Source organism: Bos taurus, chromosome 14 (assembly GCF_002263795.3).
Source record: "Bos taurus isolate L1 Dominette 01449 registration number 42190680 breed Hereford chromosome 14, ARS-UCD2.0, whole genome shotgun sequence".
Taxonomy (NCBI): domain Eukaryota; kingdom Metazoa; phylum Chordata; class Mammalia; order Artiodactyla; family Bovidae; genus Bos; species Bos taurus.
The window spans coordinates 26738732-26753297 of record NC_037341.1 but is presented as its reverse complement, the minus strand read 5'-3'; the positions used below and the strand labels follow the sequence as shown (position 1 = coordinate 26753297).

At 42.4% G+C, this 14566-nt stretch overlaps 1 non-coding gene across 1 annotated transcript; it reads left to right on the top strand.

The window, feature by feature from the left end:
* The first annotated feature begins 1510 nt into the window (after positions 1-1510).
* LOC112449637 (U6 spliceosomal RNA) lies at positions 1511-1617 on the top strand. The gene has a single exon (XR_003038235.1). It is a non-coding gene; the product is annotated as a U6 spliceosomal RNA (small nuclear RNA).
* Positions 1618-14566: the final 12949 nt, after the last annotated feature.

Here is a 14566-nt window from a genome sequence, read left to right as displayed (position 1 = left end):
CCCAGTACAGCTCAAAAAATAAATAAGTGAATAAATAAAAATTTTAAAAAACTCAGCACAAATCTGTGCAAAAGTGAAGCCATGGTTATAATAAATAAATAAATTCATCTGGCTATTTAATACAAAAAAGACCCAGTGAACAAAGAAAGAAGGTCTTTGTGGCATTAAACGGGTGCTGACTCATGAATTTGAATAAAAGCTCCCCTTTTGAAACTCTGTTCTAAATATGTGTTCTAGAATTTTTCCTATTCTATACATAGGCTCACCCGTTTAGGGAACATATATTTTTATTTTCCCCTTAAAAATTCCAACTTTAATCCCTGGATCATGTTCCAGGATCCCCCAGAGGTTGCTGACAGTACTGCTGCAGTTGAAAATGGAAGTTTTTTCTCAGTGGCCTAAGACACAATCCATTTGGGACCAGAGGTTTAGAAAGTTATAAACCATAACAGCCTTACTTTTACGATCACTGATTTAATGTTGAGTCCCTTTTATGGTCATCAGTCTGCCATTTGCAGTACAATTCTCATCCCTTAAAAAAAAAATAAAATAGGTAGAAAAGAGGAATTGAGCACTTCTCCATTTATTGCTTTTTGTATATCCTTTTTGTTGCCCATACCTTTTATTTGAGGGTGTAGAGAAGTTCCCCAAGGGTAAAGCAGTAAGTGATAGAAAGGAAACCTGTATAAGAAATAAATGAAAGACAAATACAATGTCACTCACATGTGGAATATAAAAAAAAAGTGGACAAACCAAACCAAACAAACACACACACACACAGACCCAAAGAGCAGAATAGTGGTGACCAAAGGGGAGGGGCGGGGGTGGGCGAGATGGGTAAAGGGGGCGATACGGTGATGGATGGAAATGAAATTTTTGGTGATAAGCTCTGGGGTACACAGAAACAGATACATAATGTTGTACACGTGAAACTTATATCATGTTATAAGCCAATGCTACTTTAATTAAAAAAAATTTTAGTGAGATTTTACACAGATCTTTTTAAGATATTTTGAAAATTAAATTTCTAAATTTAGATGTGCTTTATCTAACCACTATGCTGAGGAATTTCTTTAAGCCTCAAATGACATTCTCTTTCACACCCAAGGTTTTTATAATCACAAAGCACTCCCTCTTTGATCTGGAATAATTCCACAGTAGCAATAACCATTGTTGCTTCTTTTAACTTCCTAGAAATAGAACTGTCACTGAAAACAAGAGGAAAAAACCTTTCTGCAACTCTGTTTTCACTGAATGAGGCATCCAGCAAGGTGTCAGTATTCCCTGCCCTCACTTGTGACTCACTCCCTCCTCAAGGCAGCCTTGGGGTTTGTGTGGGAAACATGTGCCTCTCACCCTCCCTGGGGCCAAGGAATTCCTCATGGATAGACAACACCCCTCTGTTTCTCTCTCATAACCTTGACCAAGAGACTGTCCATCTTGTAAAGGCTGCTGCTGCTGCTAAGTCGCTTCAGTCGTAAAGGAGGCATTCTCAAAAGAAGAAAGTCCTGTGCTCACTTCGGCAGCACATATACTAAAATTGGAACGATACAGAGAAGATTAGCATGGCCCCTGCGCAAGGATGACACGCAAATTCGTGAAGCGTTCCATATTTTTTTTGAACCTCTCTGAGTGACCCTCACTGTAGAGAAACTTATCATCTTTAATGTAGATGTTTTATCAATGGTGCTGTATAGAAGGAGAAGTTTTGAAACTACTGTAAAAATAAGACCGATAATCGGAAGCAGGAGACTTAAGTCCAAACCCTGACTCCAGGGAACTCCTGACTCCAGGAACATTCATTCACAGGAGCTCATCAAATGCCTCCATACCGACACTGAAACCAAGCACCACACAAGGGCCAATAAGTTCCAGGGCAAGACATACCAAGCAAATTCTCCAGCAACAAAGGAACACAGCCCTGAGCTTCAAGATACAGGCTGCCCAAAGTCACCCCAAAACTATAGACATCTCATAACTCATTACTGGACATTTCATTGCACTCCAGAGAGAAGAAATACAGCTCCACCCACCAGAACACCGACACAAGCTTCCCTAACCAGGAAACCTTGACAAGCCACCTGTACAAACCCACACACAGCGAGGAAACACCACAATAAAGAGAACTCCACAAACTGCCAGAATACAGAAAGGACACCCCAAACTCAGCAATTTAAACAAGATGAAGAGACAGAGGAATACTCAGCAGATAAAGGAACAGGATAAATGCCCACCAAACCAAACAAAAGAGGAAGAGATAGGGAATCTACCTGATAAAGAATTCCGAATAATGATAGTGAAATTGATCCAAAATCTTGAAACTAAAATGGAATCACAGATAAATAGCCTGGAGACAAGGATTGAGAAGATGCAAGAAAGGTTTAACAAGGACCTAGAAGAAATAAAAAAGAGTCAATATATAATGAATAATGCAATAAGTGAAATTAAAAACACTCTGGAGGCAACAAATAGTAGAATAACAGAGGCAGAAGACAGGATTAGTGAATTAGAAGATAGAATGGTAGAAATAAATGAATCAGAGAGGATAAAAGAAAAACGAATTAAAAGAAATGAGGACAATCTCAGAGACCTCCAGGACAATATTAAACGCTACAACATTCGAATCATAGGGGTTCCAGAAGAAGAAGACAAAAAGAAAGACCATGAGAAAATACTTGAGGAGATAATAGTGGAAAACTTCCCTAAAATGGGGAAGGAAATAATCACCCAAGTCCAAGAAACCCAGAGAGTACCAAACAGGATAAACCCAAGGAGAAACACCCCAAGACACATATTAATCAAATTAACAAAGATCAAACACAAAGAACAAATATTAAAAGCAGCAAGGGAAAAACAACAAATAACACACAAGGGAATTCCCATAAGGATAACAGCTGATCTTTCAATAGAAACTCTTCAAGCCAGGAGGGAATGGCAAGACATACTTAAAATGATGAAAGAAAATAACCTACAGCCCAGATTATTGTACCCAGCAAGGATCTCATTCAAGTATGAAGGAGAAATCAAAAGCTTTTCAGACAAGCAAAAGCTGAGAGAATTCTGCACCACCAAACCAGCTCTCCAACAAATACTAAAGGATATTCTCTAGACAGGAAACACAAAAACGGTGTATAAACTCGAACCCAAAACAATAAAGTAAATGGCAACGGGAACATACTTATCAGTAATTACCTTAAACGTAAATGGGTTGAATGCCCCAACCAAAAGACAAAGACTGGCTGAATGGATACAAAAACAAGACCCCTACATATGTTGTCTACAAGAGACCCACCTCAAAACAGGAGACACATACAGACTGAAAGTGAAGGGCTGGAAAAAGATTTTCCATGCAAATAGGGACCAAAAGAAAGCAGGAGTAGCAATACTCATATCAGATAAAATAGACTTTAAAACAAAGGCTGTGAAAAGAGACAAAGAAGGTCACTACATAATGATCAAAGGATCAATCCAAGAAGAAGATATAACAATTATAAATATATATGCACCCAACACGGGAGCACCACAGTACGTAAGACAAATGCTAACAAGTATGAAAGGAGAAATTAACAATAACACAATAATAGTGGGAGACTTTAATACCCCACTCACACCTATGGATAGATCAACTAAACAGAAAATTAACAAGGAAACACAAACTTTAAACGATACAATAGACCAGTTAGACCTAATTGATATCTATAGGTCATTTCATCCCAAAACAATGAATTTCACCTTTTTCTCAAGCGCACATGGAACCTTCTCCAGGATAGATCACATCCTGGGCCATAAAGCTAGCCTTGGTAAATTCAAAAAGATAGAAATCATTCCAAGCATTTTTTCTGACCACAATGCAGTAAGATTAGATCTCAATTACAGGAGAAAAACTATTAAAAATTCCAACATATGGAGGCTGAACAACACGCTGCTGAATAACCAACAAATCACAGAAGAAATCAAAAAAGAAATCAAAATTTGCATAGAAACGAATGAAAATGAAAACACAACAACCCAAAACCTGTGGGACACGGTAAAAGCAGTCCTAAGGGGAAAGTTCATAGCAATACAGGCACACCTCAAGAAACAAGAAAAAAGTCAAATAAATAACCTAACTCTACACCTAAAGCAACTAGAAAAGGAAGAAATGAAGAACCCCAGGGTTAGTAGAAGGAAAGAAATCTTAAAAATTAGAGCAGAAATAAATGCAAAAGAAACAAAAGAGACCATAGCAAAAATCAACAAAACCAAAAGCTGGTTCTTTGAAAGGATAAATAAAATTGACAAACCATTAGCCAGACTCATCAAGAAACAAAGGGAGAAAAATCAAATCAACAAAATTAGAAACGAAAATGGAGAGATCACAACAGACAACACAGAAATACAAAGGATCATAAGAGACTACTATCAACACTTATATGCCAATAAAATGGACAACGTGGAAGAAATGGACAAATTCTTAGAAAAGTACAACTTTCCAAAACTGGACCAGGAAGAAATAGAAAATCTTAACAGACCCATCACAAGCATGGAAATTGAAACTGTAATCAAAAATCTTCCAGCAAACAAAAGCCCCGGTCCAGACGGCTTCACAGCTGAATTCTACCAAAAATTTAGAGAAGAGCTAACACCTATCCTGCTCAAACTCTTCCAGAAAATTGCAGAGGAAGGTAAACTTCCAAACTCATTCTATGAGGCCACCATCACCCTAATACCAAAACCTGACAAAGATCCCACAAAAAAAGAAAACTACAGGCCAATATCACTGATGAACATAGATGCAAAAATCCTTAACAAAATTCTAGCAATCAGAATCCAACAACACATTAAAAAGATCATACACCATGATCAAGTGGGCTTTATCCCAGGGATGCAAGGATTCTTCAATATCCGCAAATCAATCAATGTAATACACCACATTAACAAATTGAAAAATAAAAACCATATGATTATCTCAATAGATGCAGAGAAAGCCTTTGACAAAATTCAACACCCATTTATGATAAAAACTCTCCAGAAAGCAGGAATAGAAGGAACATACCTCAACATAATAAAAGCTATATATGACAAACCCACTGCAAACATTATCCTCAATGGTGAAAAATTGAAAGCATTTCCTCTAAAGTCAGGAACAAGACAAGGGTGCCCACTTTCACCATTACTATTCAACATAGTTTTGGAAGTTTTGGCCACAGCAATCAGAGCAGAAAAAGAAATAAAAGGAATCCAAATTGGAAAAGAAGAAGTAAAACTCTCACTATTTGCAGATGACATGATCCTCTACATAGAAAACCCTAAAGAGTCCACCAGAAAATTACTAGAAATAATCAATGACTACAGTAAAGTTGCAGGATATAAAATCAACACACAGAAATCCCTTGCATTCCTATACACTAATAATGAGAAAACAGAAAGAGAAATTAAGGAAACAATTCCATTCACCATTGCAACAGAAAGAATAAAATACTTAGGAATATATCTACCTAAAGAAACTAAAGACCTATATATAGAAAACTATAAAACACTGGTGAAAGAAATCAAAGAGGACACTAATAGATGGAGAAATATACCATGTTCATGGATTGGAAGAATCAATATAGTGAAAATGAGTATACTACCCAAAGCAATTTATAGATTCAACGCAATCCCTATCAAGCTACCAACAGTATTCTTCACAGAGCTAGAACAAATAATTTCACAATTTGTATGGAAATACAAAAAACCTCGAATAGCCAAAGCGATCTTGAGAAAGAAGAATGGAACTGGAGGAATCAACCTACCTGACTTCAGGCTCTACTACAAAGCCACAGTTATCAAGACAGTATGGTACTGGCACAAAGACAGAAATATTGATCAATGGAATAAAATAGAAAGCCCAGAGATAAATCCACGCACATATGGACACCTTATCTTCGACAAAGGAGGCAAGAATATACAATGGATTAAAGACAATCTCTTTAACAAGTGGTGCTGGGAAATCTGGTCAGCCACTTGTAAAAGAATGAAACTGGACCACTTTCTAACACCATACACAAAAATAAACTCAAAATGGATTAAAGATCTAAACGTAAGACCAGAAACTATAAAACTCCTAGAGGAGAACATAGGCAAAACACTCTCCGACATACATCACAGCAGGATCCTCTATGACCCACCTCCCAGAATATTGGAAATAAAAGCAAAAATAAACAAATGGGACCTAATTAACCTTAAAAGCTTCTGCACATCAAAGGAAACTATTAGCAAGGTGAAAAGACAGCCTTCAGAATGGGAGAAAATAATAGCAAATGAAGCAACCGACAAACAACTAATCTCAAAAATATACAAGCAACTCCTACAGCTCAACTCCAGAAAAATAAACGACCCAATCAAAAAATGGGCCAAAGAACTAAATAGACATTTCTCCAAAAAAGACATACAGATGGCTAACAAACACATGAAAAGATGCTCAACATCACTCATTATCAGAGAAATGCAAATCAAAACCACTATGAGGTACCATTTCACACCAGTCAGAATGGCTGCGATCCAAAAGTCTACAAATAATAAATGCTGGAGAGGGTGTGGAGAAAAGGGAACCCTCTTACACTGTTGGTGGGAATGCAAACTAGTACAGCCACTATGGAGAACAGTGTGGAGATTCCTTAAAAAACTGGAAATAGAACTGCCTTATGACCCAGCAATCCCACTGCTGGGCATACACACTGAGGAAACCAGAAGGGAAAGAGACACGTGTACCCCAATGTTCATCACAGCACTGTTTATAATAGCCAAGACATGGAAGCAACCTAGATGTCCATCAGCAGATGAATGGATAAGAAAGCTGTGGTACATATACACAATGGAGTATTACTCAGCCATTAAAAAGAATACATTTGAATCAGTTCTAATGAGGTGGATGAAACTGGAGCCTATTATACAGAGTGAAGTAAGCCAGAAGGAAAAACATAAATACAGTATTCTAACGCATATATATGGAATTTAGAAAGATGGTAACAATAACCCTGTGTACGAGACAGCAAAAGAGACACTGATGTATAGAACAGTCTTATGGACTCTGTGGGAGAGGGAGAGGGTGGGAAGATTTGGGAGAATGACATTGTAACATGTAAAATATCATGTAAGAAACGAGTTGCCAGTCCAGGTTCGATGCACGATACTGGATGCTTGGGGCTAGTGCACTGGGACGACCCAGAGGGAGGGTATGGGGAGGGAGGAGGGAGGAGGGGTCAGGATGGGGAACACATGTATACCTGTGGTGGATTCATTTTGATATTTGGCAAAACTAATACAATTATGTAAAGTTTAAAAATAAAATAAAATTAAAAAAAAAAAAAAGAAGAAGAAGAAAGTCCTGTTTCAGTCACCCTTTTGCAAGGGTTTCTGCTGACCTGTTGATCAATCTGGTCAACAGGAAAAGAATTCAAATGTGGGTTGCACCTAACTAATTAGGTATGTTCCCAAAACAATACGTAAAGTATGCTTTTAACCCAGTGCTTTATAAAGGCTCCACAGTCATGTTAATGATATACATACTGGTCAAAATACTGGTTTAGTGTGTCAATATTCAACATATAAATACAGAAATATAAAAATATATACTATATATGCTATTTTCTGAATGCTGTGGTTCTTAAGTGAGTTGATATACAACTGAGGTCATAGAGTGAAGCTGCTCTTGTCTCCATGTTTATCTATGCTCTTTTGAATGAGGTAACCTGAAAAAAAGAAGGAGAGGGAAAAGAAGAAATGAAGGAGGAAGGGGAGGGCTGACGTCACAAAGGATCTGCCACGCTGCGGGTGTTTCATATGCCTAGTTGTGCATACACGATGAAACAACTGTTATTATTACCCCAACTTACATCTGAGAAAACAGGAGCTCAGAGGAGCTCAAGAAAGTGAAATAATTAGCAAAAGGCAGAGGTAGGTTCCTAACCCATTTTCTTCTGATCCCAAATCTCCGCTCTTTCTGCCACCCCCATTCTCTTAGGAACACGGACAGAGGAGCCTGACTTCCTGGACATCGCACTATTCTCATGACTCATCACTAAACACACTTTCAAATGACTTCAAGATATTTAACTCAAAGAGAAAAAAAATGACATGCATATTCCAAGCCATGCTTTGGGTTTTCTTTGGCCAGTTACAAACATTTCCCTTACCTGTTCCAGGTAGGCATTTGATTCAACCAGCCAAATATATCAATCACTTCTACAAGAGTAGAAGAAACACTTCACTCCACAGCCAGATGACTCAGCAGTAGAGTTTTTATGGTCTTCATGATTATCAAACTAGAGAGCTTTCATTTATGCCAAAGCCAGGAATGTGGGTAAAACACAGGATTTGAGAGTAATCATCTGAAGGAAAGAATCAATACTATCTATAAAGAAATACAAAGATGCGAGGAACAGCAAAGATTCCAATTTTTTTGTGGCAGCAAGGAAAGTTTACCGAATGAAATCATTATTATTTAATGATAATTTAATCAGGATAGGAGAGAGGACTTCTCTGTGTTTCTAACTGGTTCAACTGCCCTTACTCTTCTCCTCTTTGTCTCTATAAATGTGCCCTTTTAAGTTGATTTAACTTTTAAAAAATTTTATTAGCCTCTAGGTGCTTTTCAATGTTGTGTTAGTCTCTGCAGTACAGCAAAGTGAGTCAGCTATATAGATGCTCAGTTGTGTCTGGCTCTTTGCAACCCTTTGGACTGTCGCCCACTAGGTTCCTCTGTTCATGGGATTTTTCAGGCAAGAATACTGGAGTAGGTTGCCATTTCCTCCTCCAGGGGATCCTCCCAAGTGGGGAATCGAAACCATGTCTCCTCCATTGGCTGTGGATTCTTTACCGCTGACCCATCGGGAAAGCCACCTATACATATATCCTCTCCCTTTTGGGTTTCCTTCCCATTTAGGTCACCACAGAGCACTGAGTAGAGTTCCCTGTGCTCTACAGTGGGTTCTCATCAGTTATCTATTCTACACACAGTAGTGTTAGATGCCAACCTCCATGTCTCAATTCATCCCATCCCTCCCTTTCCCCTGGGGGTGTCCAGACATTTGTTTTTTATTTCTGTGTCTCTGTTTCTGCTTTGCAAATAGATTCATCTGTACCATTTTTTCCCTAGATTCCACATATATGCATTAATATACAATATTTATTTTTCTCTTCCTGACTTAATTTGGACAGCCTGTGGACCATGGTGGAGACATCTCAGCACGCTGTCTGCAAGAGCTGTGCTGAGGACTAGCTCAGGGTCTGGAACACTGACTCAGCATCTGCAGAATGGAAATACAGAAAATGCAGACAGTCTCGCCCTTCTGACCAAACAGGGAAGGATTCAAGTTCACTTGCAGCCTCCAGGGTGTGCCCAGGAGTCTGCTGCAGTGCAACGGGGATGCGAGGTGAGGAATGGCAGGTCAATGGAGATGATGAAGGACAAAGAAAATGCTTAACATTTCTCCCTGCTCATCAACAGAATCAATATGGAAGGAGACACCTGTCGCCAACGGGAAGAGCAAGGCGCCTGCCTCCTCTCAGTCTGCTGTCTCAGCTTCCCTCATCAGGCTGTGATGCTCTGCCGCCTTGTAGATCACAGCCTCGCTGAAAACGTGCCTGCATCCTTAGCATCCTCAATGCCTCCTCCTGCCTTCCCTCCCTCCTGCCCAGGTCCCAGGTCGGCAGCCCTTTGTCCCTACTGGCTTCAGCCTTCATCTCTCCCGTGCCTGCTCCCGCTGCTGGCGGCATCCCCACAGAAGGTTCTCGGTGCTGGGGAGGGAGGGGGACGGTGGGGACACCAGGCCCCCGCGTTCACCGGCTCCTGCACCATCTTTAAGCGGGAAGAAGGTGTCATCAACTGATAAAATGCTAAATGACAACTCATTTGCATTCTGCACAACAGAAATTGTTAAATATTTCATTCCTATCACCTGCTCCTTTTCGGGGCAACCACCACACGGCAGGAAGGGCTCCCCCGAGAAATGCTTGAAAGGTCGGCGCCCACAGAGTGCACGGGTACCGAAGCTCTGCATCCAGGCTGGGCCCCAGGGCCTCCCGCTCCGTCGTCGATGTCTCAATGCTGCCCTCTGCTGGGCTGTGGCGGCGCTGGCAACGCCCCGAGCGGAGAGGCGCGGTCGCCCCGCGATTAACCCAGAGTGTTCACCTCTGTTAACCGGACGCGGAGATCACAGATGACCCCTCATTGGAGATCAAACCAGCCCATCCTAAAGAAGATCAATCCTGAATATTCACCGGAAGGACTGATGCTGAAGCTGAAGCTGAAGCTCCAGTACTTTGGCCGCCTGATGTGTAGAGCCGACTCATTGGAAAAGACCCTGATGCTGGGGAAGATTGAAGGCAGAAGAAGGAGGCGACAGAGGAAGAAATGGTTGGGTAGCATCACTGACTCGAGGGACATGAGTTTGAGCAAGCTCAGGGAGATGGTGAAGCCTGGCGTGCTGCAGTCCGTGGGGTTGCAAAGAGTGGGACAGGACTGGGCGACTGAACACCACCACCTGTGCAGGAGGGGACACGGTGCCAAGGAGCATATGGTTGTGTAAAAGGGGCAGAGCAGAAATTCACCGCCTTCGAGGGCATCCTATCTCACCCTATGGACGCTCAGCTGCTCTCTTTGCAGCGCGGCCCCTGCTACCTGTCATTGCACAGATGAAGAAAGCCATTGTGGCCAGGACTTTCCTCCCTGAAAGAGATCTGCTTGTGGAACAAAGGCATGCGAGTGTTGTGGGGGTGGAGGGAGGTCCCTACTAGGAAAGAGTGAAACATTCAGATTTGGGGTCCAGGGATAAACCACATATTCACTCCAGTTGGGGACCACCATCCCCACACAGAGCACTCCCAGAGGGACCAAGCCCCACCTGCCTAGCCATGCCCCACCTCAGACTGGGATTCAGGCACTACTGTCCCAGCAGTCACCCCAACTTGTCCCTTTCCCCTTCCACAACCCATCTATTGGGCTTCTGACCAGTCTTTCCACACCAGCCCTCCTTCCCAAGTCCATCCTTCACTCCACCCAAGGAAAACTACATCACATGATGCAATTAATGTAAAGCTCTTCATACAATGCTTGGTACAGGGGTAATTTTAGCTAGAAATGTAGTTACATCTGACCATCCACACCCTGCCCAGTAAATGCTTTTAGGGTATCTCCTGCTGCTGCTGCTGCTAAGTCGCTTCAGTCATGTCCGACTCTGTGCAATCCCATAGACGGCAGCCCACCAGCCTCCCCCGTTCCTGGGATTCTCCAGGCAAGAATACTGGAGTGGGTTGCTATTTCCTTCTCCAGTGCATGAAAGTGAAAAGTGAAAGTGAAGTCACTTAGTTGTGTCGGACTCCTAGTGACCCCATGGGCTGCAGCCTACCAGGCTCCTCTGTCCATGGGATTTGCCAGGCAAGAGTACTGGAGTGGGTTGCCATTGCCTTCTCTGAGGGTATCTCCTACACCTCAGATAAAAATCCATGGGCATCTGCCTGACTCTCCACTTCCTCTTCAAACATTTTCTGAAGCTTTATAGACCAGCCATGGATCCCCTGGGCTCCCTATGCACACCATGGGTCTGATATCTGCCAGTGGTAACACTAATCCCTTCATCTGATAGGCCCTCTCCCAGACTCTTCATCTGTTTGTTTATCCAAGACTCAAGCCTTCCTGAAGGCCTCATCTCCTTCAAGAGTTTCCTGAGTGTCTGTTAGTTTCCTTAGTCTCTGTTTCTGAGCTTCTTGAATTCCAGGACTGTCTGAGTCATCTTTCTATCCCCTACCTAGCACAGTTTCAGAATCACACATGTTCACTGCATGAGTGAATGAGTCAAGGCAGGAAAGAATGCATGCACCAGAGGAGTCCCAGAGGCACCTACCTGCCCCAGTCATCTCCTTGTACTTCCAACTCAGTCTCGTGACTTAATCTGCTCCCGTGAGGGCTAGAAAGGACCGAGCATCACCATCCACAAGGCTTTGTCCAGACAAGTTCACCTGGACCTTCAACTCCTTTGCTTTGATGATGATGGCAATGTCAAGCTGCCTTGGCAAAGGGAAGTGATTTTTGGAGCAGGAGAGGAGAGAGAGGTTCTGAAGACTTGAACTTGGCAGAAATCGGTCTGGTGGGAGCACAAGACTTTGAGACCCAGGAGAGAGCTATTCAGACACCAGGCACACAAGGAAAGGAGAGAGTGTGGGAGCTTCGCAGGGGAACTTAGAGGAGAGAAAAATGGGCTGAGTCCCGTGTGTGTGCCAAATACTCCTCAAACTCCTTCTGAACCTCACACCAACCATGGAAGGTTGTGGTCCTCATTTTTTCAACAGGAAATTCAGGCTCAAATGGATTTGGTTGTAGACCTGAGGTCACACACAGCTAAGGGACAGCCCTAAGATTCAAACCCAGGCTCCCTGACTTCTAAGCCCATATTTTCCCATTACATTAACGTTTGCTCTGCTCTGAGAAGAAAGGCAGAAGTGAGATGGAGCAGGAGCCTCTGTCCTTGGCCCCTCACCCCCAACCGTGTCCTCTGCCTGCCTTTTGTCTGTGGACACCTTTAGTCAAAGAATAAGTTGAATCAGAGAAGTAAGAAATGCAAAAAAGAAAGGGAAAACAGTCAAAGGAAACCAAATAATAATAATGTAGTCATTAAGCATAGTCAAGGACCTTTAGTTCTTTCTCAAGGGTTATGGATAATATTCTGAGCCATAGCCTGTGAGCTGTCTTGTAGATACAAAAGCACCAGGTGGAGAAGTTGACCAGATGGCCTGATGACCAGACTATACTCAGGACATGAACTGCCACAATTTTAATAATTGGTTGCAAAGAAATGGAAACAAATGGACCCAGGAACTGAAGATTAACTGAACCTAAAACAACCAAGATGAAACTGGCCAGACCACTGATGACAGTTTGAAAATGACTGTTAGAGATGACTATGCTGTTCCTGCATGTAGCACCCCGACTCTGTCTATAAAGCTCGCCCCCTCCTAGTTGCCAGCATCTGAAATAAAGCCAAGTTTCCCTTCCACCAACTGGCCTGTTTATTGGCTTTTGAGCGGCGAGCAGCCAGACCCCATACAAACTCTCTGTAAAAAATCACTTAGCACAAGCAGGAACTAACCTCCCGCCTCTGAGTAACGTGGGCTAGCCCCTCTAAAGACCATCATCCTCTGCATCGTGGAAGTCTGCTGGATTTCTCCATCTCTCCATTTCTCCATTGAATACTAAGGGTCTCCTGTGATTCAGACCCCTTCCTAGCTGCCAGCCTGCACATGTCCTAGGTACGACGAGGATCGATAATTGAAGAGTCTCATTTCCCATCTTACAGAGATGACATCCACTTTCATATACCCGTTCACGAGGAGATGTGGAATGCTGCCTCATCCATCACTTTCCGTCCCTCACTCATGCTTCATTAGGCATCAGTAGAATTAAATGGCAGTAACTAAAGAGATCTAATCGACTATTACAATCTTCAGGGAAGAAATCTGAACTTACAGATTGGTGTTCAGGAAAACCCAGACTTGTGTCTGAACTTAGATCATGAAATGGTGTTGCCATGAACCAGGTGAGAGCTAAGAACCTGAGTGTGCCATGTCACTGGGGGCCTCCAAGTGCAAGTCCTCCTCACCATCAAGAGCCACTGAGTTCCATGTGAGGTTCATATGACCCTCTGGGCAACAGTCAGAAACAGCAGCCTGAGAACAGCTCTTTGGTGTCCATCGCCATCACCGGGAGAGTTATGAAAATACAGCGCCTCACAATTCCTACAGTTTCTGATTCAGTGGGCCTGGGGAAATTCAAGAATTTTGGTTTCCTAAATTGGAAACCAAACCAAATTCCACTTCCTAAAGTGGAAGCAGTGGCAGATTTTATTTTCTTGGGCTCCAAAACTGCAATCATGAAACTAGAAGATGCTTGCTTCTTGGAAGAAAAGCTATAACAAACCTAGACAGTGTATTAAAAAGAAGATACATCACTTTGCTGACAAAGGTCCTTATAGTCAAAGCTATGGGTTTTCCAATAGTCATGTACAGATGCGAGAGTTGGACCATAAAGAAGGCTGAGTGCCAAAGAATTGATGCTTTTGAACGTGGTGCTAGAGAAGTCTCTTGAGAGTCCTTTGGACAACAAGGAAATCAAACCTGTCAGTCCTAAAGGAAATCAACCCTGAATATTCATTTTAAGGACTGATGCTGAAGCTGAAGCTCCAATACTTTGGCCACCTGAGGCAAACAGCCGACCCTTTGGAAAAAACCCTGATGCTGGGAAATATTGAAGGCAAAAGGAGAAGAGGGCGGTAGGGGATGAGATGGTTGGATGGTATCACCGACTCAACAGACATGAGTTTGAGCAAATTCTGGGAGATAATGAGGGACAGGGAAGCCTGGCATGCTGCAGTCCATGGGGTTGCAGAGTCAGACACAACTTAGTGACTGAACAATAACAGTGATTCCCCAGTGATACTGATGCTATTGGTCTGGGGCTCATTCTTGGAGCACTGCAGCCCCAGATCAGTTGTAGCCAGAGTGAGGGGAAGAGCCCAGGAGAGGGAGCACAGGCTTGGAGTGCTCCTTGAGC